At 43.7% G+C, this 24406-nt stretch overlaps 2 non-coding genes across 2 annotated transcripts; both read left to right on the forward strand.

Moving 5' to 3' along the window:
• The first annotated feature begins 3946 nt into the window (after window positions 1–3946).
• On the forward strand, window positions 3947–4019 carry TRNAK-CUU (transfer RNA lysine (anticodon CUU)). The gene has a single exon. It is a non-coding gene; the product is annotated as a tRNA-Lys (tRNA).
• A 3622-nt stretch (window positions 4020–7641) lies between these two features.
• Window positions 7642–7714, forward strand: TRNAR-CCU (transfer RNA arginine (anticodon CCU)). The gene has a single exon. It is a non-coding gene; the product is annotated as a tRNA-Arg (tRNA).
• Window positions 7715–24406: the final 16692 nt, after the last annotated feature.

The following is a 24406-nucleotide window of genomic DNA, read 5'->3' on the forward strand; positions in this document are numbered from 1 at the left end:
GCGTTGGGGAGAGCGCAAGATCTGCTGCCTACTTTGTCGGCACAAGGAGCGCTGGGTTTTCTCCCTGCCCATGGGTCCTGGAACTCTACACTTCCCGGTGGGTCTGAAATTGGAATCTCTTCTTCGAGCCATTTCATTGGCCTTGTCGGTCCCACCCCTGGGGTGTCACAGCGTCATAGGGGAGAGCCAAAGAATGCAGGTCGAGTGGCTCGTTGGTCTAGGGGTATGGTTCTTGCTTAGGGTGCGACAGATTCTGCGTTCAAGTTCCGCACGAGCCCTACTTTTTCCCCAGTTGTGTGTCTCAGCCCCACTCAATGCCACCCACTGTGGTTTAGAAAATTTCATTGAGGACCAGTAGCCAAAGCATCTCCACGAGTCTCACAACAAGCTACTTCTGTCAGTCCAGGTTCGAGGCACCGAAGACTGGAGAGGTCTTTCCTTCCTCTGTGCATCAGGAGCCCCGTCTTCACCAGCTGGAGGCCTCTGAAACGTCAAGCCTGGGCCCACACTGCCCGGTCAGGAGGCCGAGGCATTAGCCTGGGGAGAAACGATGTGTTGCTGGTGTTTGCAGCCGGCGTCCCGAGCCTGCCCCCACCCCAAATCCAGTTGTTCTACCTGGCGTGGCCTGCTGCATCTCTCCTCCTTCCCTGCCCGAGGTCAGTAGGAGTACCGTGGCCCTGGACCCCAGCGCCCGCCAGGAGCCGTGTCCCCTCTGCTCTGTTCTGCAGCTCAGGGGGTCGCCTTCGCGAGGCGCAAGAGGTGGACACCAGGAGCCCAGACACCAAGCACCAGGACCTGCTATCACGGGAAAGTTCAAAATCTAAGCATCTGAAGAACAATAGTGGGTGTGTTGTTGGTCTAAGGCTATTATCCCACGTGGTTACACCCCCACCCCATGTCCTGCCAGCTCAATAACGTCAAGCAACGGATTCAGGCCAACACACACCTACCACTATCAGAGAATATCTCAGACCTGTGAGTAAGCCTAAAAAAACATGTTCAAGAACTCTACAGAGGTGGACGTCTGTTGTGCAGAACCCTGAGGTGGGGATGGCTCCAGGCTCCAAATTCCTACAAAACAGTTGCTCAGTGGGAAGGCACCTTTCCTCAAAGTACTGGGGAGTGAGAGGAAATCGGGAGGGAGGTTAACTCCTCCAGCCTTTCCCACTTCCCTGGGCACACTGGCCCAGGAAAAGTCCCCCCTGCCCCACCGTGGGGTCTCAAGTGCTTGCTGGCCGATGCCTTCAGCTTGTGCTGGAAAGAAGAGTGCCATGGGGTGCCAAGAGAATTTGCCTCTCATAGAACGTTAAGGATGGTTACGCTGGAGAGGAGGAAGCAGAGAAATGGGTGGCAGAGGGTCTTCCTTTTTGTTTGGGATGGTGAGTTTGTGTGCCTTGAACCAAGGATCATGAATAATCCAATGCTGGGAACTTGAGGACCAACTGGGGTGGGGGGAAATCAAGTAGAAAATTTAGTTTAAAGTGACCCATGACTGGTAAGTAGTAAACAATTTTCTGTAGAGAAATACACTTTTATTCTAGATCTCACAGGATTCCCCACACAAGGAAAATGGGCTACTCACAATGAAAAATAGCAAGGAAACGAGGCACCATGAGCAACAACCAATGAACAATAGACAATGGAAATAAAACTGGAAAGATTTCAGATGCTAAGATTATCAGACACAGACTATAACGCAACTATCTATACCATGTATAAAGACATGAAAGACAATAATGAAAATATATTTGAGAATAGGAGCTCTGTAAAATGCTTTAGAAGAATGAAACAGGACTAAATTTTTCTAAAATTAAAAGTATGCAAAAAATGAAACAAAACTCAATAGATGTATTAACAGTTGGTTTAAAAAGATGAGAGAAATGGTAAACTAAAAATAGGTCAAAATAATACAAAAACAAAAAACCCCTAAAATATCTCACATGATTACAAATTAAGCAATACACTTCTAAATATTCCATAGGTTAAGGAAGAAATTACAATGGGATTTAGAAAATACTTAGAAATAAATGATGATAAAAATACTACATACCAAAACCTTTAAGACATGGATAAAGCAGTAGTTAGAGGGAAATTGATAGCCTTAGATGTGTGTAATAGAGAAGACAGGTTGAAAGCTAATGACAAGAAGTTAGAAAAAGTACAGCAAAAATAAACTCAGATAAATTAGAACAAGGGAAGAAATGATGAAGAGATGAACGTAATGAAGTTGAAAACAGGCATACAACAGAGATTAATGACAAATCTTGGAAGGCAGGTATTGGAAAAAGCTAATGTTATTGATAAAACTCTGCAAAAGCTGGTTAAGAAATAATGACAGAAGACACACATAACCTATATCAAGGAATGACTTTACACTTATTGCATAATTTAAGAAGATAATAAAAGCATATTCTAAACAACTTTGTAAAAATTTAGAAATAATTTTTTGAAATATAAAACATGCCTTAATGGAATCAAACTGGAATAAAAAGGTAAATGATCTTAAAACTAATAAAGTGAATCAATAGTCAAGTATTACCCTCCAACGAAAATTCTTGACCCAGATGGCATCAGTGGAGCATGCTAACAAACATTGAAGAAATAAAATTTTAGTCCCACACAAAATGTTGCATAGAAGAGGGAACCTCTGAACACATTTTATGAGGCTAGCGCTATTCTGATAACAAACTAACCATGGACAGCACGAAAAAGACATTTAAAAGCACATAATCTTGCTCATGAAAATAAACATAAAATCTTAAAATATTAGCCAACAAAATCTTACGAGAGGTAAAAAGAATAATATGTCACAGCCAAGCTGAATTTATCCTAGGGAATGCAAGGTTGATTTGACATGAGAAAATTGGTAAATGTATTCAATAAATTCAGGGGAAAGTATCTGATACAATCCAACTTTCATTCATGAGTTTTAAAATTCTTAGTAAATTAGTCAAAGAAGGAAATACCCATAACTTCTCAAATTATCTACAAAATACTGCAGCAAATTTCATATTTGTGGTGAAACCTTGAAAACATTCTCTTTGAGGTTAGAAATGCAACAAGGATGCTGACACTCTTTACTTCTATTGAACATTTTATTGGAGACAGTGGGTCACCACACATGAGGGGCTTCCCTGGTGGCGCAGTGGTTAAGAATCTGCCTGCCAATACAAGGGACATAGGTGTGAACCCTGGTCCGGGAAGATCCCACATGCCGCGGAGCAACTAAGCCTATGCGCCACAACTACTAAGCCCGCGTGCCACAACTACTGAAGCCTGCGTGCCTAGAGCCTGTGCTCCGCAACAAAAGAAGCCACCGCAGTAAGAAGCCACGCACCGCAACGAAGAGTAGCCCCCGCTCTCCACAACTAGAGAAAGCCCGTGCGCAGTAACGAATACCCAACGCAGCCAAAAAAAACCACCTAAACATGTAACTACCATATGACCCAGCAATTTGGGTATTTATCTCAGAAAAATGAAGACTATGTTCACACAAAAACCTGTACACGAGTGTTTATAGCTGTTGTACTTGTAACAGCCCAAAAAACTGGAAATAATCCAGAGGTCCCTCAAGGGGTCAATCGTTAAACTAACTGTGGTACATCTCGCCCTAGGTTTTCACCCTTGGCGCCGCTCCCTCCATCCACCTACGCCCAGCTGCTTCTCCCTACACCCGACGTCAGGTGGGCCGGGTGGGCATAGGGGCCAGACCGGGTTCCCTAGCTACTGGGTGGTGAGGGAAGTCCTGGACTAGAAGCACCCTTGTTGCAGCAGGGAGCGTCGGTGGGGAGTGGAACCTGTGGCGGGGAACCTCCTGTGAAGCCCAGGAAGCTTTGGCCGCTGACCCGCCCCTGGTGCCCTCGTCTAAGTCATTAACTATTCTAGATTCCATCACCTTCGCGCTACTCCCCATCAACATGTACAACGATAGCAGCAGCTCCCGGGTGCCCGGCTAGCTCAGTCGGTAGAGCATGAGACTCTTAATCTCAGGGTCGTGGGTTCGAGCCCCACGTTGGGCGAGCTCTTTTTCTAGTTTGGACCTTTTGTTTGGAGTCCTGAGAAACTCAGCAGGTAGTGACTAGTAACCAGGATACCACACCTGGGGGAGTGGCTTTTCCAAGCAAGGCGTTCCTGTGACCTGCCGTCAAAAGGCACTCAACGCAGGGCAGAAATAGAGACACAGATGTAGAGAACAAACGTATGGACACCAAGGGGGGAAAGTGGCCAGGGGTAGGATGAATTCGGAGATTGGGATTGACATATATACACTAATATGTATAAAATAGATAATAAGAACCTGCTGTATAAAAAATAAATAAAATAAAATTTAAATGATTAAAAAATAATTAAAAAAAAAAAAAGGCACTCAACGCTGCCCTGCCGGACCCGGAGTTCCTTGCTGGCTTTTACCCCAGCGCAGCCACAAGCGCGCTCCCGGCTGCAAGGAGTGTTTGCTAAGTGACATAAGAGCCGGGCGGGGACGCACGGATCGCTGGCCCTTCCGGGCCTGTGGGATCCGCTGGATCCACCAGATTTGGGTCAGGGGGTAGGGTGCAGGGGCCGCTCCCCTCTTTGTGGGCATGGGGAGCTCTGGGGTCCTTGCCTCGCTCACTGGTCTTTGAGCTCAACACTTCCCGGCGGGTCTGAAGTTGGAACCTCCTCCCCACACCACTTCACTGGCCTCCCTGTTCCACATCCGGGACGCCAAGAAGTCTTAGAAGAGAGCCAAAGGGTGTGCTTTGTGTGGCTCGTTGGCTTAGGGGTATGGTTCCCGCCTCGCGTGTGAAAGGTCCTGTGTTCAAATCCCGGATGTGCTCACTTCTTTTTACACAAAAACAGTTCCTCTGTAGAGATTTGGGAACTACCTGAGGCCCCAAACCTTGGGCGTCGAACCCAACACTGCAAGAGAGAATTAGAGAAAATATTTCAAAGCCTCAATGTGTCTCCAGGTGCTTTTAAAATTTTAGTAGGAGTCTTGGCGGGGGTCCAGTGGTGCGGACATCCCGGTTCAGGGCGCTGCGCCTTGGGCTTCGATTAGGTTAATGCCGGTAGGGGAGAAAATCCATGAGAGGCAACAGTCTCCCAAAGTCACATAGCTTTCAGGGTTCAAGTCCAGCAATTACTCCAGTGAGACTCAAACATCCCTGCTAAGTGTCCAGTAACGTATCCACCGTGACTACCCAGCTGGGAGGATGGATGAGGCACTTAGAGACGGCGCCCCAGGCCTTCCTCCCCTTTCTTTATTCTCTTTTCTTCCTCCTCCTCTTCTCTCTATTTCCTTGTTACCCCTCACCTGGGCGCTCCCAGGTCTGCCGTGGTCCCGCTGTCCCAGATCGGGAAAGGGTTCCTGGAGTCCGAGCGGCGTAGTCCTGGGGTCCACGCCATCAAGACAGGTATCCTGTGCCCCGCTCTGGACGTCAGGCTGTGATAGTCCCCTTTTTTGGCGGCTGGGGGTCCCAGTGGGGTTTGACTTTGACCCTTAAGGAATTCCAATCCCAGGGAGCTGCTTTCCGTAAAGGGCGAAGGTTCCCCGCTTTTGGGGCAACCGTGGGCCGGGGTCACCCCTCAGGCCAAATCTCCTCTTTCTTCCAGAGTCTACCGCAGAACTCCAAGGCTGACTCTTGAATTAGATTTCCTGGGTGAGGGGGCGGGGTGGGGGCGGAACTGGACGTCCCTGGTAGTGCAGTGGTTAAGAATCCGCCTGCCAATTCAGTGCACACGGGTTCGATCCCTGGTCCGGGAAGATCCCACATGCCGGGGAGCAACTAAGCTGTGTGCCACAACTACTGAAGCCCGCGCGCCTAGATCCCGTGCTCCGCAACAAGAGAAGCCACCGCAATGAGAAGCCCGAACACCGCAAAGAAGAGTAGCCCCTGCCCGAGGCAACTAGAGTAAGCCCGCGCGCAGCAACGAAGACCCAACGCGACCAAAAATAAATAAAATAAAAACATTTTTTTAAACTTTAATTTATTGGTTAAAAAATTATTAACAGCTTGAAGGAAATTACAAAGAAAAATACTCCAGCAGAGTTGAGGTTTCCAGTAACACGAATGTGCAGGGTTTTGGGGACCAATCCTCTCGCTAAAAACAACTGAAAATGTTGGATATTAAAAACAAACAAACCTCAAAGCAGTGAAGAGCTTGTTTTGGGGAAAGTAAAGAAATTCCGGGCCCAGTTTAAACGGATGTGGAAAACCAGAGGGATGCTGGAGTCCCAAAGCTGCGGTCGAACCAAGGACACTTGCCAATACCGGCAAACGCGACCGCTCCTAGACCAAGGCAGATTCCTCCTTGAATCTGTCACCCTCAAAGATGAGTATGTACAGAAACACACCCGTCCCGTCCCAACGGGCCGCCAACTGCTTCTGGAAAGCGTGTTGCCCGGGGTCTGCTCCTCCTCCCGCCTTCTGCTAGAATGCAATCGATTTAAGAGGAGAGCCTGTGCCGAGACCTCGCGCACCCAGAAGACGAAGCACATCCCCGGAGCAAGGGGGCCGCGTCTACAGCGTCCTAGCTCCTCTCAGTGAAGGCCGCGTTCCTCCAAATTGGTTCCTGTGCAGTCTTGGGGGTGGCGGCTCCAGCAGCCCTCCCGCCGCTTCATCCGGGCCTGTGGCCAGACTGCCAGGACCAGCCAGACAAAGGAGATTAGAAGACTGAATCAAAGTGTGTTCTCTGATTCTGTCCTGGATTTTTTTTTTTTAAAGCCATAAAGGATGTTATTGGAGGAAATTCGAAAATGGACTGTGCGTTAGACAATCTTGTTGCTCCAAAGATAAAAGATACATTTGGGGTGGGGAGGTGGCGAGAGGAGTCTCTGAGGTACCGGGAGCTCTCCTGGGAGGAGGGCTTTTACATTTGGATAAATTACAAGCCTTAGTGAATAAAGAAGGGTGAGTTGCGAGGAAAATTGCAGGGGTGTGTCCAGATACCCGGGACTTCGTCTTTGTATAGTTCCATGGGGAGGGGTTTGTTCTGGCTCTGGGCCTGGAAGAGCGACGTCCGGTGTAGAACATTCCGCGCGCCCCCAGTCTCCTGTACGTAGGCCAAGCCCTGAGTGACAGCGCCCTGCGCAGGAGGCTGCGGAAGAGGCTCTGACTTCCGCCTGCGGGTGAGCCTCGGAGGATGTGGAGGGGTCTCCTCCCCGTGCACACGGTGTTGGTCCCGCACCATCTTCTTCCAGCCCTTAGCTCTCCCGGGTCTTCTGTCCAGCCGGGGCCCGGGAGGACCGAACATTTATCACACACACTGCAGTCGGTGGTCCGACCCAACACACCACTGATCCAGCCAGGATCCCTCACTGCTCGCTGAATCTGTCATCCGGAGGAGAATCCAGGACGTTCCGGAGCTTGGGACTCCTGGAGGAACCCGACAAGCCAGACTTGGCGGGGCCAGCGCTGGAGGAGCCACAAAAAGGCAGGAGAGCGCGGCGGGCGGCGAGTGCGCGGTCTGCACAGGAGCTCCGCCAGGATCGGCAGTTTCTGTTTTGTTCACGACTGCGCTCCTGGAGACTTGGATAGAGGTTGGGACGTTGCAGGGATTCAGCCAAATTTTGAGTACTCAAGCCAATTCCTGGAGCATTTTCTAGCCAGTGCTGACGAATTATTCCTTCTTCTCACATTCTCAGGAAAACTTTTAGCAGCCACCCCAGTGGCCTAATGGCTAAGGCACTGGCTTCCTAAGCCAGGGGCTGTGGGTTCGAGTCCCACCTGGGGTAGTATGAGGAAGCACTCTATCTTTAGGTGGAGGGGCGAGTTTTGGGTTACAGACACAGAGGAAAATGGGTCTTTATAAAATTCGAAGATACGCCACTGACCATAAGGGAATGTGAGTTAAATTTACAGATGTTTACTTCGAGAAGACGGGAAGGAGAAAGACTGTGTACCCATACATCTTAATGGAAAAAATGTGTGGTTTCACCCTGTGTTTTGGAAAGCAGTCTGGTATACACACCTCTTTGATCCTCTAATTCCACTTCTGTAACAGACAAAACTACCGATGTAGGAAGTTTTATTGCAGCAGTTTGGTAAACAATAAATAAAAGGCAGAGGGAAATGACCATGGAATACATTTTGCTTCATTAATAGTGTTCAACCTCAGAAAAGAACGTTCAGTCTATCCCGGTTGACTTGGAAGATCCCGCTATGAAAGCTGTATATGAGCCAGTTCTTATAAAACAAACGGTAACTCCCAAACTGCAGTTGTCCCTGCATGACTGCCCAAGAAAGAATCGGGTGTGGAAAGGCTGAGGAGGGAAGGGGAGAAAAAAAAAAGAGAGACTAGCAAAATGCAAAAATATGCCGGTCAAAAGGTAAACAGAATATGTGGAGAGCAGACGTTGCACCTTTGATATGTGAATGTAAGAATTGAATGGGCGCTTATGGAAGAGTTGGAAGTAACGTGGGCCAAAGATAACGTTGACTTTATCTAGGTTAGGACTGTGGGTGATTTTCTGCCTGGATTTCTGTTATTTCAGTATAGCTACTTTTGTGACTTTTTATAGTTCCTCCGGGGTGAGAAATGGCCCTGTGTCCTCGGAAACATCATGCTTCTTTTCTTTACTTTACTTTTCTTTTCCTTCCTTCCTTCTTTCCTTCCTTCATTCCTTCGTTCCGTCCTTCGTTCCTTCCTTAATATCTAAAGAGGGCAGGGCAAGTATCCGTAGAAGGGAGAGAGAATCGCCCCTAAAAAGACACCTACCGCGGTTCATATTTGTCTGCTCCGTTAAACTGCAGGCGTCGAGCCTGGTGAGGAAGGAAACAAAAATGAAAAGCAGCAACTTCATCTGATCCGGAATCCGGCCCCCTTTCTTCCTCTTTGTTAAAAATCCAATTTGTTAACTGCTGTACCCTTAGTGCCTGGTATACATTAGGCACTCAATAAACACTTGAGTGAATGGATGACTCTATTAGGCGAGTGGTCTCTGGTATGTTGGGGCGCCTTTGGGGCCCAGAGCTTACAAGAAGACGGGAAGATGAACGGTCCCAGCTGGAAGGAGCAGCCCGGCCCGGTGCGTTTCGTCGACTCCAGGCCCGCGGAGTCCCGGCTCCACCCGCTGACCAGGAGACCTGGGTAAATCCCACTGGGCTGCCGTGAGCTTCTCCTCCCACAGGAGGTGTCAATGGTGTTCCCGCTTCATCCTCAGGGTCATGCCAAGTAGTATGTACATACTCCTCTCCGAAAATATGCATTGCCCTGGTGTATCCGGGTAGCTCAGTTGGTAGAGCATGAGATGAGACTCTTAATCTAAGGGTTGTGGGTTCGAGCTCTACGTTGGGCGTGTGCCTTTTTTCCTTTGCATCGTAGGCGGCAGGGAAGGGTGACAAAGCCAGGATTCCCCTTAAATATATGCCCAGTAGGTGTCTTTGAATGAAAAGTTTTAAGTTTAGCAAGACTTAGAAAGATGATATCTATAATACTATATCAATAAAAAGGACAACCAAGAAAACAACAATAACAGAAAAAAGAATACAAAAGGACAACCAGATAGAATGTGCCTCCTGAGGGGATCCTAGAGGCAGCAAATGTCACATTTGTAATTTAAAAATTTGTAGTAGCCCCATTAAATTTTTAAAATGAAATTAATTTTAATAATATATTTTATTTTAACCAGTTTATTATTATTTCCCATGTAATAATATACAAATTATCAATGAGGTGTATTATAGTCTCAACCTTAGTACTTTTGAAATCTTGATTCAGATGGTTCTCTTTGGTGGGGGGCTGTCTGTGCACTGCAGGGTGTTTAGCAGCATCCTTGGCCTCTATCTGCTAGATGTCAGTAGCCTCCCCATAGTTGTGACAACCAAAAATATCTCCATACACCGTCCAAAGTCCTCTGGGAGGTAAATTTGTTTCTGGTTGTGAGCCACTTGTCTAGAGAATTGAGGGCATAAACATTGGCGCAAACAGTTCACATGTGGGATCGACAGGAGGGCTGGCTTGGCACAGGGCCAGGCATCAGGGCCAACTGGAAACTCATCCTGAAATGGCCAACCCAGAAGGCAGCCCGGTGGGGTCAGGAAATAGGCTACGTACAGTGGACTGCACAAATAAGTTAATATATTGAGATTAATGTGAGCCAGATTGCTCACTGGTGGAGCTGGAAAGAGAGAGGGCTTCAATAAATCCTATGGTGTTGCGTGGAATTGGAGGTATTAGTGATGTTATTTGATAACTTTGTAAATGCTGTGTTGCTGGTAAAGATGGTTGGTGGTAGTGACTTTATAAAAGCAGTTCTTATATTGGTATATTTTCCTGCCTGCAATTAGTATTTCCTAGTTGTATAATTTTTCTATATTTCTTAACTGGCATTATTCTGTAAAGAAGAGATTTTCTCCATGAACACATGATGAACTTCAGATCATTTTAAAAAGACAGAGTAAATGCTAAATTCATTCCCTTAATTGTTAAATTTTCACCTTCAGTTATGGCAAATTACCTTAAAAACTCTCTCTTTTAAAGATAGTATTAATATTGATTCACAGATTGTAATATATTTAATATTTTATAATTACTTACAATTATTATTATTATTATTTTGATTTGTTTTGTTTTGGTTTTGGTTTTGGCCATGCCACGCAGCTTGTGGGATCTTATTTCCCCAACCAGGGATTGAACCTGCGCCCTTGGCAGTGAAAGCACGGAGTCCTAATCACTGGACCACCAGGGAATTCCCTATTATTCTCTTTGATGCTCAAATTATTCCAAATTTAGCCAGTGGGAGAGCCCTTTCAAGCTAGCATCTTTGTTCCTTTTTAAAAATCGTTTATTCACAAATCTTTAATTTGAAAAATTTCGAGCTTGAAGAAAAGTTGAAAGAATAGTACTTTAAACACCATATATGGATATGATGATACATATGAAAGTCATTTGCATGTTCACATTGGACTTTGAGCATTTCCTTATTTTCTGGCACACACATAATGTCCTAGACTCACTTTGGTTTTTTTCTGCCCAGATCTGGAATCAGCCCTTTCTCTAAGGAATCCAATTTCCTTTTAGTAGGGAATGGCATTTGGAAACCAAGATCGGGGTGCTAGGTGTGCTCAATGATACCGGGTTGTCATTAATTACAGTTTTTGTTTTTGTTTAGATCACCTTAACTTTTAAAATAGCTTACTAATTTATTCTTGTGTCTTAAGTGTTCCTTCTCCAATCCTTTGCTCAACTCAGGTCAGTTGATGGATTGACTCTGGTGGATCATGGTAACTCGATTTTTTAAAAATTAATTAATTTATTTATTTTTAGCTGCATCGGGTCTTCATTGCTGCGCGCAGGCTTTCTCTAGTTGAGGTGAGCGGGGGCTACTCTTCGTTGCGGTGTGCAGGCTGCTCATTGCGGTGGCTTCTCTTGTTGCGGAGCACGGGCTGTAGGCTCGCGGGCTTCAGTAGTTGTGGTTTGCGGGCTCTAGAGCACAGGCTCAGTAGTTGTGGTGCATGAGCTTAGTGGATCCGCCGCATGTGGGATCTTCCCGGACCAGGGCTCGAACCCAAGTCCCCTGCATTGGCAGGCAGATTCTTAACCACTGCACCACCAGAGAAGTCCGATAACTCGAAATTTTTAGTTCCAGGGCATTCCTTCCCATTTCCATTTTTTTGGATCTGTTTGGGCAACTCCTCCCCTCCTCCACTTAGTCTTCGTGATAAATGTCCATCACTGAATTCCCACATGGAATGGACTGGGGTTATGACCCCGGATAACCAGAATACCCCACTTTCCCATCAGGATTGTTGGTTCCGATTTGGGTATATGATCCAAATAGGGATGATGACAGTCTTGCCTTACAACAGTGCCAATAAGCAGTGGTAGAGAGAAGTTCTATGTGCCCTGTGATTGCTAGTCTGGGAGGATGTGAGTTCAGAGGTACTGGTGGCTGCCTTCTTGCCACATGGAGAGTCAGTCTGTAGAATGAAGTCAAACAGAAGCAAACAGAGTAAAGAGATAGAGAAATACTGGTCCGGATGTCATTACTTGGGTCCCTGAATCTAGCCCTGCCTGAAACACACAGGCTTTGCATGAAGAACTTTGGACTTTGCAATTACATCAACCAGTAGATTCTATTTCTCCTTAAGCTGATATGAGTTGGTTTTCTATCACTTGTAAACAATGGCTTTACTAATCCAGTCACTATTCTCCCCTTCCTCCCCAGATCTTTGATAATTTTGTGTGTGGGGCGGTTGGCCTATTTTTGGAGATGGAATGGAGAGAACTTGATCTCATAACACATGTCTGATGGAGACATGAAGTCTCATTACAGCCCTGAGATTCTTATTTTGAGTTTATGGGAGGAGGTTAAAGATATTTATTAAGATGCTATAGTCAGCATGAGGAATATATTGTTTATAAATAACCCAAAGTGGAAGAATTAGCTAGAGGAACACTCTGGTTTCCAGAGGAGATATTTTTTAGGAATTCAATTGCCACTTCTGACCCAGATGTATGGTTTTTATGAGTAACTCTTTAATATTATCAACTCAGGAAAGTAAACTTTGCAATGCATAAGATCAAGACCTTTATGGGCACCTTAAAGCCAGATCTTGCCTTCAGAACAACTAGAGTGATACCTAATGGACTCAGGAATTCTCGGTTCCTCATTGGCACCCATGTTCTACCAGCTTATAACTGAACTCAGCAATGGTTCCTATTTCTACCTCATTTACCCCCAAATTAAAATATAGAATAAAAGACTTGTCAACTGGTCCTTTATAAAAATGACTATTGAGGGCTTCCCTGGTGGCGCAGTGGTTGAGAGTCCGCCTGCCGATGCAGGGGACACGGGTTCGTGCCCCGGTGCGGGAGAATCCCACGTGCCACGGAGCGGCTGGGCCCGTTAGCCATGGCCGCTGAGCCTGCGCATCCAGAGCCTGTGCTCCGCAACGGGAGAGGCCACAACAGTGAGAGGCCCACGTACCGAAAAAAAAAAAAGACTATTGACATATGAAGATAAACATGTGACACTATTTCCAAATTATATTTATGCAGAATACAGATGATTGAGCAGAGAGCAAAGGATATAAATATCACTTAATACCTTTTTAAAGAAAATATTTATTCATTTAGGCTGTGTCGGGTCTTAGTTGCAGCACACGGGATCTTCCTTGCAGCATGCGGGATGTTTTAGTTATGGCATGTGAACTTTTAGTTGTGGCTAACTTCTAATTTGGACATTCTTGCTTGAGAAGAGGTTTTTAAAACTTTCTCATTAAAAAAAATCACTTTTGTTATTTGACAGGTAATACCTAGTTATGGAACATAAAAATCATAAAGAAGAAAATTAAAACAACCTGTAAATTTGCTGCTCCAAGATAACCACGGTAATACACAAGTTTTAGAAAGGTTGGCTGCAATTTTTCCAAATAACTTTGCGTTCCGATTTTCCACCTCCTTCTTCCCATGTCAATAAAGGTCTTAGACATGTGATTTTAATGGCTGCATAATATTTTATCCATTCATGGGTGCAGTATAATTTACCCATTCCTTGACTCTGGACGATTTCAAGTGTTTCTGTACTATAAATAATGCTGCTGCACACTTCCTGGTGTATAAATCTTTGTGTTCCTTACTGTCATAGGTAACCTACATGACCTATTTCCCCAGCTTGGAGTAAAAATTAAGGTCATCATTCCTTTATTTCTTCCTTGTTTCTGTCCCACCCCACCTGTTAATACTAGCAGGGGGTCCAGTGTCACTCTCTTGGTGTCAAAGCATCCCAGAAGCTCATTCAAAGAGTCAGCCCTTCTCGCTTTCCACTGCCAGGTGTAGAGAGAGAACCAGAAGTTGGACCTGCCCACTGGCATGATTGTGTGAGTTGCTAGCACCCAGTGTAGCTCGCAAACCTTGGTCTTGTTTGATCTCTTGAGGCCTGTTTTGCTGCAGAATTGATGCTTGTGGCTCACATCCTTTTCGGGCCCGCCTATGGTCTCAGGTCGCAGCTATCGGAGCTCAAGTTTACTTTATTCTCCATTAAATTCTGACCCTGCGCCATGGTGGCTACACACAGCAGGACTTCTAGCTCCACTGTGTCAAACCAGCTCTGCCCATGAACACTCAGCTCAGATTTACCCTCCTACCTTTGAGATTCCTGCTGCATCCTTGAGATCTTTTTTATATGGAGTGGACTTCAGGTTTCTTCTATATCATAGCTATATCTGTGAAATAGAATTGAAATAAGTATATATGAAGATCATAATATTTGGATAATTAATGTTTCTTTGATTGATTGATCTGTAAGGTAATGAACATTTCAACTATGTTCTTTCTGTATATTAATAGCTTTTACTTTAAAAAATTTATTTATTTATTTTTGGCCGTGTTGGGTCTTTGTTGCTGTGTGCAGGCTTTCTCTAGTTGCGGCGAGCGGGGGCTACTCTTCGCTGCGGTGCGTGGGCTTCTCATTGTGGTGGCTTCTTTTGTTGTGGAGCACCGGCTCTAGGCGCGTGGGCTTCAGTAGTTGTGGCACGTGGGCTCTAGAGCACAGGCTCAGTAGTTGTGGCAAACGGGCTTAGTTGCTCCGCGGCATGTAGGATCTTCCGGAACCCGGTTCCCTGCATTGGCAGTCGGATTCTTAACCACTGAGCCACCAGAGAAGCCTAGTTTTACCTTTCGATTTGATTTTGGGTTATGGAGGGAATAGAGGTTCATGAATGCTACACGTTCATTATGGATTGTATCTTTTAGTAACTGAAAGATCTTCATCCTCTTTAATCCTTTCTTCATCTTAAAGCATACTTTAGTTAATATTAATATCACATCTCTACTTCCTTTCAGCTTGTGTTGACTCATTCTCTCAGACTCTCTAAAATAGTTGACTTGGGACTTCCCTGGTGGTGCAGTGGTTAAGAATCCACCTGCTAATTCAGGGGACATGGGTGCGAGACTGGTCCGGGAAGATCCCACTTGCCAGAGAACAACAAAGCTCATGTGCCACAACTACTGAGCCCACACTCTAGAGCCCGCAAGCCACAACTACTGAAGCCTGTGCACCTAGAGCCCGTGATCCACAACAAGAAAAGCCACCACAATGAGAAGCCCAAGCACCCCAAAGAAGAGTAGCCCCCGCTTGCCACAAGTAGAGAAAGCCTGCGCACAGCAACAAAGACCCAATGCAGCCAAAAATAAATAAAATTTAAAAATAAATACAATAGTTGACTTGCTGAAGGGTTCTTTTCCTACTGTCAGTATCTTTTTTTTTAAAGCTTCCAGTACATGAGATAAAAAGAGAGTATAATTCTGTACCTAGAAAGAATAGTCAACAATGAATGCCTCCATCTCCCATACACTGTTAAAAACAAATGAAACTTTATGAGTAGAGAATGAATACATGCTTTGTAAGACACAGTTCTCCATGTGTCTCTTGCTTTTCTGCATATTCTATGAGCATAGACATTCACTTTTTTGTTCTAGACCACTTTTCCAAGGATGTCTATATAATGAACAGCATTGGAAGATAGAATGGTGTGTCTTTCCAGAGCAAAGGGAAGATTTTTCACTGTCCGGTATAATAAATATAATGGATCCTTCTGGGGCAAAGTTCAGGCAGGCTTATTCTCAATGATAAAAGATTTGATTTCCTAAGCTTAGGCTCCTGTAACACATCCCTTGTGTATGCAGGTGATGCTTGGCCTTATTCACATCATCCTGTGAGAATCAAGGCTTAGGGAACTGTTGTAAATGCTGGTACTCTGGCTTCTGCTACTGCTGTGAGTAATACAAGCATGCCCTGTTTTATTGTGCTTCACAGTTATTACACTTTTTTACAGATTGAAAGTTAGTGGCAACCCTGTGTCAAACAAATCCCTTGGTGCCATCTTCCCAACAGCATTTACTCACTTTGTGTCTTATTTTTGTAATTCTTGCAATATTTCAAACTTTTTCATTATTATTATATTTTTAAAGTGACCTGTGATCAGTAATCTTTAATGTTACTATTGCAAAAATATTATGACTCTCTGAAGGCTCAGATAAGGTTAGCATTTATTAGCAAAAACATATTTTTAAAGTAAGGTACGTAATTTTTTTTTTTATTGATTCTTCCAATCCAAGAACATGGTATATCTCTCCATCTGTTGGTATCATCTTTAATTTCTTTCATCAGTGTCTTATAGTTTTCTGCATACAGGACTGTTGTCTCCCTAGGTGGGTTCTTTCCTAGGCATTTTATTCTTTTTGTTGCAGTGGTAAATGGCAGTGTTTCCTTAATTTCTCTTTCAGATTTTTCATCATTAGTGTATAGGAATGCAGGAGATTTCTGTGCATTAATTTTGTATCCTGCACCTTTACCATATTCATTGATTAGCTCCAGTAGTTTTCTGGTGGCATATTTAGGATACTCTATGTATAGTATCATGTCATCTGCAAACAGTGACAGTTTTACTTCTTCTTTTCCAATTTGTATTCCTTTTATTTCTTTTTCTTCTCTGATTGCCGTGGCTAGGACTTCCAAAACTATGTTGAATAATAGTGGTGAGAGTGGACATCCTTGTCTTGTTCCTGATCTTAGAGGAAATGCTTTCAGTTTTTCACCATTGAGAATGATTTTGCTGTGGGTTTGTTATATATGGCCTTTATTATGTTGAGGTAGGTTCCCTCTATGCCCACTTTCTGGAGAGTTTTTATCATAAATAGGTGTTGAATTTTGTCAAAAGCTTTTTCTGCATCTATTGAGGTGATCATATGGTTTTTATTCTTCAGTTTGTTAATATGGTGTATCACATTGATTGATTTGCATATATTGAAGAATCCTTGCATCCCTGGAATAAATCCTACTTGATCATGGTGTATGATCTTTTAAATGTGTTGTTACATTCTGTTTGCTAGTATTTTGTTGAGGATTTTTGCATCTATATTCATCAGTGATATTGGTCTGTAATTTTCTTTTTTTTGTAGTATTTTTGTCTGGTTTTGGTATCAGGGTGATGGTGACCTCATCGAATGAGTTTGGGAGTGTTCCTCTGTAATTTTTTGGAGGAGTTGAGAAGGATGGGTGTTAGCTCTTCTCTAAATGTTTGATAGAATTCACCTGTGAAGCCATCTGGTCCTGGACTTTTGTGTGTTGGAAGATTTTTAATCACAGTTTCAATTTCATTACTTGTGATTGGTCTGTTCATATTTTCTATTTCTTCCTGGTTCAGTCTTGGAAGATTATACCTTTCTAAGAATTTGTCCATTTCTTCCAGGTTGTCTATTTTATTGGCATAGAGTTGCTTGTAGTAGTCTCTTAGGATGCTTTGTATTTCTGCGGTGTCTGTTGTAACTTCTCCTTTTTCATATCTAATTTTATTGATTTGAGTCCTCTCCCTGTTTTTCTTCTCTTTTTTTTCTTTTTTTAAATAAATTTATTTTATTTTATTTATTTATATTTGGTCGCGTTGGGTCTTCATTGCTGCTCGCGGGCTTTCTCTAGTTGCGGCGAGCAGGGGCTACTCTTCGTTGAGGTGCACGGGCTTCTCATCGCGGTGGCTTCTCTTGTGGCAGAGCACAGGCTCCAGGCACGCGGGCCTCAGTAGCTGTGGCACGTGGGCTCAGTAGTTGTGGCTCGTGGGCTCCAGAGCACAGGCTCAGTAGTTGTGGTGCACGGGCTTAGCCGCTCTGCGGCATGTGGGATCTTCCCCGCCCAGGACTCGAACCCGTGTCCCCTGCATCGGCAGGTGGACTCCCAACCACTGCACCACCAGGGAAGTCCTCCCTCTTTTTCTTGATGAGTCTGGCTAATGGCTTATCAATTTTGTTTATCCTCTCAAAGAACCAGCTTTTAGTTTTATTGATCTTTGCTATTGCTTTCTTTGTTTGTATTTCATTTATTTCTGCTCTGATCTTTATGATTTCTTTCCTTCTGCTAACTTTGGGTTTTGTTGTTGGGTTTTGTTTGTTCTCCTTTCTCTAGTTCCTTTAGGTGTAAGGTTAGATTGTTTATTTGAGATTTTTCTTGTTTCTCGAGGTAGGCTTGTATAGCTATAAACTTCCCTCTTAGAACTGCTTTTGCTGCATCCCATAGGTTTTTTTTTTTTTCATCCCATAGGTTTTGATCGTCGTGTTTTCATTGTCATTTGTCTCTAGGTATTTTTTGATTTCCTCTTTGATTTCTTCAGTGATCTCTTGGTTATATAATAATGTATTGTTCAGCCTCCATGTGTTTGTGTTTTTTACATTTTTTTCCCTGTAATTGATTCTAATCTCATAGCGTTGTTGTCAGAAAAGATGCTTGATATGATTTCAATTTTCTTAAGTTTACTGAGGCTTGATTTGTGACCCAAGATGTGATCTATCCTGGAGCATGTTCCGTGCGCACTTGAGAAGAAAGTGTAATCTGCTGTTTTTGGATGGAATGTCCTATAAATATCAATTAAATCTATCTGGTGTATTGTGTCATTTAAAGCTTCTTTTCCATATTTATTTTCATTTTGGATGATCTGTCCATTGGTGTAAGTGAGGTGTTAAAGTCCCCCACTATTGTTGTGTTACTGTCGATTTCCTCTTTTATAGCTGTTAGTAGTTGCCTTATGTATTGAGGTGCTCCTATGTTTGGTGCATATATATTTATAATTGTTATATCTTCTTGGATTGATGTCTTGATCATTATGTAGTGTCCTTCCTTGTCTCTTGTAACATTCTTTATTTTAAAGTCTATTTTATCAGATATTGGTATTGCTACTCCAGCTTTCTTTTGATTTCCATTTGCATAGAATATCTTTTTCCATCCCCTCACTTTCAGTCTGTATGTGTCCCTAGGTCTGGAATGGGTCTCTTGTAGACAGCATATATATGGGTCTTGTTTTTGTATCCATTCATCAAGCCTGTGTCTTTTGGTTGGAGGATTTAATCCATACATGTTTAAGGTAATTATCGATATGTATGTTCCTATGACCATTTTCTTAATTGTTTTGGTTTGTTTTTGTAGGTCCTTTTCTTCTCTTGTGTTTCCCACTTAGAGAAGTTTCTTTAGCATTTGTTGTAGAGCTGGTTGGTGGTGCTGAATTCCCCTAGCTTTTGCTTGTCTGTAAAGCTTTTGATTTCTCCATCGAATCTGAATGAGATACTTGCTGGGTAGAGTAATCTTGGTTGTAGGTTCTTCCCTTTCATCACTTTAAGTATATCATGCCATTCCCTTTTGGCTTGTAGAGTTTCTGCTGAGAAATCAGCTGTTAACCTTATGGGAGTTCCATTGTATGTTACTTGTCATTTTTCCCTTGCTGCTTTCAATAATTTTCCTGTGTCTTTAATTTTTGCCAGTTTGATTACTATGTGTCTCGGCATGTTTCTCCTTGGGTTTATTCTGCCTGGGACTCTCTGTGCCTCCTGGACTTGGGTGGCTATTTCCTTTCCCATGTTAGGGAAGTTTTTGACTATAATCTCTTCAAATATTTTCTCAGGTCCTTTCTCTCTCTCTTCTCCTTCTGGGACTCCTATAATGCGAATGTTGCTGCGTTTAATGTTGTCCCAGAGGTCTCTTAGGCTGTCTTCATTTCTTTTCATTCTTTTTTCTATATTCTGTTCCACAACAGTGAATTCCACCATTCTGTCTTCCAGGTCACTTATCCGTTCTTCTGCCTCAGTTATTCTGCTACTGATTCCTTCTAGGGTAGTTTTCATTTCAGTTATTGTATTGTTCATCTCTGTTTGTTTGTTCTTTAATTCTTCTAGATCTTTGTTAAACATTTCTTGCATTTTCTTGATCTTTGCCTTCATTCTTTTTCCAAGGTCCTGGATCATCTTCACTATCATTATTCTGAGTTCTTTTTCTGGAAGGTTGCCTATCTCCACTTCATTTAGTTGTTTGTTTGGTTGGTTTTTTTGTTTGTTTGTTTGCGGTACGTGGGCCTCTCACTGTTGTGGCCTCTCCCGTTGCAGAGCACCGGCTCCGGATGCGCAGGCTCAGTGGCCATGGCTCATGGGCCCAGCCGCTCCACGGCATGTGGGATCTTCCCGGACCAGGGCACGAACCTGTGACCCCTGCATCGGTAGGCGGACTCTCAACCAATGCGCCACCAGGGAAGCCCCATTTAGTTGTTTTTCTGGGGTTTTATCTTGTTCCTTCATCTTATACATAGCCGTCTGCCTTTTAATCTTGTCTATCTTTCTGTGAATGTGGTTTTTGTTCCACAGGCTGCAGGATTGTAGTTCTTCTTGCTTCTGCTCGGTACGTACATTTTTTTAAAGGCATAATGCTAGTGCACACAGTAGACTACAATACAGTGTAAACATAACTTTTATATGCACTGGAAACCAAAATATTCATGTGACATGGTTTATTTTGATAATTGCTTTATTTTGGTGGTCTGGAACTGAACTGCAATATCTCTGAGTTATGCCTTAAAGTTCTTTGTCTTTGACCTAACAGTCTTATGTCTTCTGCTACCATCCATGAACCTGAAAGACTAGACTAGTTAATAGGGAAAAATCTCAGACCCCTCACAGTTCTCACAATGCCTATTAAAGAAACTTTTGGAAAAAGCAGAGAGTTATTACGAAGAAAGAAAACTATCTAAAAACCCTGCATTCTGAATATTTTTCTATCTCACTTTTTCATTTAACATTTTAATTATAATGATATTCTAACAATAAGTACAACTAAGCCATGTTGGCTGACCAAAACACATATGCTTAACTACCAGGCTGGATTGCATTTACCGTATTATAAAATTATACTCTGAAAACATCACGTAGTGTTTTCTTTAAAAAATAATTTTACAAAATATAATTGATGTCATCTACTTCTTTGCTTAATTTATCTGTCTCATTGGCATTGTTTACCACTAGGTTTGTATGGTAGAATGAATGATGAAACTCAGTCTTTCACTTGCCTATAATACCATTATATATCCATGCCCTTTACGTGGCCTCATGGCAGATGGAGTGCCCTTCCCTGACCCTTGACTTGGGTTTTGGCCAATGGGATATCAGTGCAGGTGACCTAAGGAGAGGCTTCAAATGGACTTGGGGCTGGGTTTGCCCACCCGCAGTCCATTGCTCCATCAGGAGACCATGCTCTGGGTCGCTGCTGTCCCTCCAGCCTGAGACCCAGGAGGACACAAGAAGAGAGGACGTGAGCCTGGCCCACAGCCTGTTGTCAAGCCCAGATGGCCCACAGTCTGAAGCTGAATTTGACCTTGAGACCAGTGAATAGGAGGTTATTGCTTTTCTATTCCATTGAGGTTGGGGAGTTTTGTCACATACTATTACTATGATAATACATTACTGATATGGTTTTTTTTTTTTTGAAACTTAGCTCTTGGCTTCTGAGACACCACTTCCTTCTTGTACACTGATTGTTTCCTGATTTCTACCTTTACAGATCACATTTGCTGGCCTCTATTTCTGTCACCTCACTATATGTTATTACCCTCATGGGTTTTATTCTTGGATTTTTTTTTTCCTTCTCGTGTTACTCCCTTTCCGTGGACAATCACATTCACTCTCATGGCCTCAGATAAACTTATGTGCTGATGACTACTGAACCATGTGAAGCTGGACCCTTGCCTGAGTCACAGGTCCAAAACATCTGACTCTTGGGCCCCTCCACCCGGATGTCCTATCATACAGTATGTGACCTTTTGTGTCTGTCTTCTTTTACTTAGCATAATGATTTTGAGGTTCATACAGGTTGTAATATGTATCATGACTTCATTCCTTTTTATGGCTGAATAATATCCCATTGTATAAATAAAATTTATTTATACAATTTAAAATTTTTTAATTTTATATTGGAGTATAGTTGATCAACAATGATGTGTTAGTTGCAGGTGTACAGAAAAGTAATTCCGTTATACCCATACAAGTATCCATTCTTTTCAAATTCTTTTCCCATTTAAGTTATTACAGAATATTTAGCCAAGTTCCCTGTGCTATACCGTAGGTCCTTGTTGGTTATCTATTTTAAATATAGTACTGTGTACATGTCAATCCCAAACTCCCAATCTATTCCTCCACCCAGCTACAATTTACTTATCCATTCATCCTTTGATGGACTCAATATTTTTTTAGAAGTTTTTTTTTTTACTGTACACGGGCCTCTCACTGTTGTGGCCTCTCCCGTTGCGGAGCACAGGCTCTGGACGCGCAGGCTCAGCGGCCATGGCTCACGGGCCCAGCCGCTCTGCGGCATGTGGGATCTTCCCGGACCGGGGCACGAACCCACGTCCCCTGCATTGGCAGGCGGACTCTCAACCACTGCGCCACCAGGGAAGCCCAGAAGTTTTTTTTAAATTTTTTAAATCTTCTGCTCAGATTAGCCATATTGGTTTTTATTATTTGTGACTAAGAACACTGAGTGAAACATTCTGGAATGTAACCAGTCATCAGGTAAAGACTCGAACCCAGAATTAGAAAACCATGAGGGTTTTCTCCAACTAATATCTTCTCCTCTCTCTGTGTTTGTTCCTTCAGCACTTCTCTGCTCCTCAGTCCATAGGATAGCAATGGGCAGGCAGAAGAGGGTTGGATTTACACATTCCAGCCAAGCCACATAGTGATATGGACTGGCTCTCCCTCAGCCTAGTTCCAAATACCCTGGTCTAACCAGCTATGATGAAGAGAGGGATGTGGTATAAATATGGTTGCTGGGGCCCCACGGTCACTACTATGTGAATTAGGGGTTCCATTCAGAAAAAAGGTAAACAATGTAAGCTGGACAGACAGTCCAAAAGGTATCTGCCTTGGGGCTTGGAGTCCGTAAATCACAGTATGCTGCGTTCTCCTGGAGACAACTTCCCTTAGAATCAGGTTGTCCTTTAACCCAGGTGTGATCATAAATTAAGCTCAGCTCTGTAATGGGTTCTCAATATTCCCATCTGCACAATGGAGACGATTAGGCATCACTTATCTTCTCTGGATATAACCAGACATAAGAAAGCAAGAATTACACAGGAAACTCAAGAATAGCCCCAGGTCTGAACGCAGGAAGTGAGGAGAGCTAGGATTTAATAACTGAATTTCCCCATCTATGGGCACAGGCCCAGATCAGCCGGGTCCCAGGTTTGAGGTCCCAGGGAATTTTGTCTGGGATTTATCTCCATAGCCCTGGCTTCATTTGTAATATCTTCAAGTTTTGACCCAAGAGTTACATCTAAGCCTTAAACAATATTCTTTATCATCATCATTTGGTACAAAGGGACCAAGAAGTAGGCAAGACAATTATCCTTTTCTCTAATGAGCCTCTCAGGGAATCTGGTCCCAGTGGTTGTGAAGTTCTTGTAAACACAAGAGATTGGAGTGAGGCATGCATTTACAAGCATCACCTGGATTGCTGGCACTAAGCAACCTTAAATGATCCCAGGTGTTGCTGCAGCTACAGAAGGTAGAAAAGGTTCTCCCTCAGAACCTCCAGAAGGAATCAACTCTGCCAACACCTTGATTTTGGACTTCTAGCCTCCCGAACTGTGAGATAAATTTCTGTTGTTTATAGCCATCTAGTTTGTGGTACTTTGTAGCATTTAAATTTTTTTATTTATTTATTTTTGTCTGCGTTGGGTCTTTGTTGCCGTACACAGGCTTTCTCTAGTTGCAGTGAGTGGGGACTACTCTTCGTTGCGGTGAACAGGCTTCTCTTTGCGGTGGCTTCTCTTTGTTGTGGAGCACGGGCTCTAGGCGTGCAGGCTTCAGTAGTTGTGGCTTGCAGGTTCCAGAGTGCAGGCTCAGTAGTTGTGGCGCATGGGCTTAGTTGCTCCCCGGTATGTGGCATCTTCCTGGACCCGGCCTCGAACCCATGTCCCCTGCACTGGCAGGCAGATTCTTAACCACAGCACCACCAGGGAAGCCCCTAGTTTGTGCTACTTTGTTATGGCAGCCCTTGGAAATTAAATGTCATCCCAGTAGAATTGCTTGTCTTTTCCTGTACAATCTTCTCCTGCAGTTGTTTGCATTCATTCTTGGGTCTTCCATCCTTGTGATAAGAAATGGGTCATTATTCACGTTTGTACACTCAGTGTTGGGCGCTGGGTCTGGTTCACGTGAAGTGTGTAATGTTTCATGAAGAATGAGTAAATAGCAGAAATCAATACCCTGAAGAAATTATTTTGTTTTTTGTTTCTCTCCTCATGCCCCCTACCCTGACTAGGCTGTATCTCCATGACCGCAGGAACCCAGTTTTTTCAACAGTACCTGGGATGTAGTGGTTGCTCAACAATTATTATTTGCCTGAGTAAATGATTATATGACTGAATCAGTATGGGGAGAAGAGGAGAAAGTTTCCTGAAGGGGTTGATGGGCTTGTCTCAGCTCTCTACCACCTTTCAAGCCATATTGAAGCCTATGTGCATGTTTTAATGTATTTTATTTTATTTTTAATAAATTCACTCATTCATTCACTTCCATTTCTGGCTGCGTTGGGTCTTCGCCGCTGCGCGCAGGCCATCTCCAGCTGCCGCGAGCGGGGACCACTCCTCGCCACGGTGCACGGGCCTCCCACTAGTTT

This window comes from Delphinus delphis, chromosome 15 (assembly GCF_949987515.2).
Source record: "Delphinus delphis chromosome 15, mDelDel1.2, whole genome shotgun sequence".
NCBI classification, from domain to species: Eukaryota; Metazoa; Chordata; class Mammalia; order Artiodactyla; family Delphinidae; genus Delphinus; species Delphinus delphis.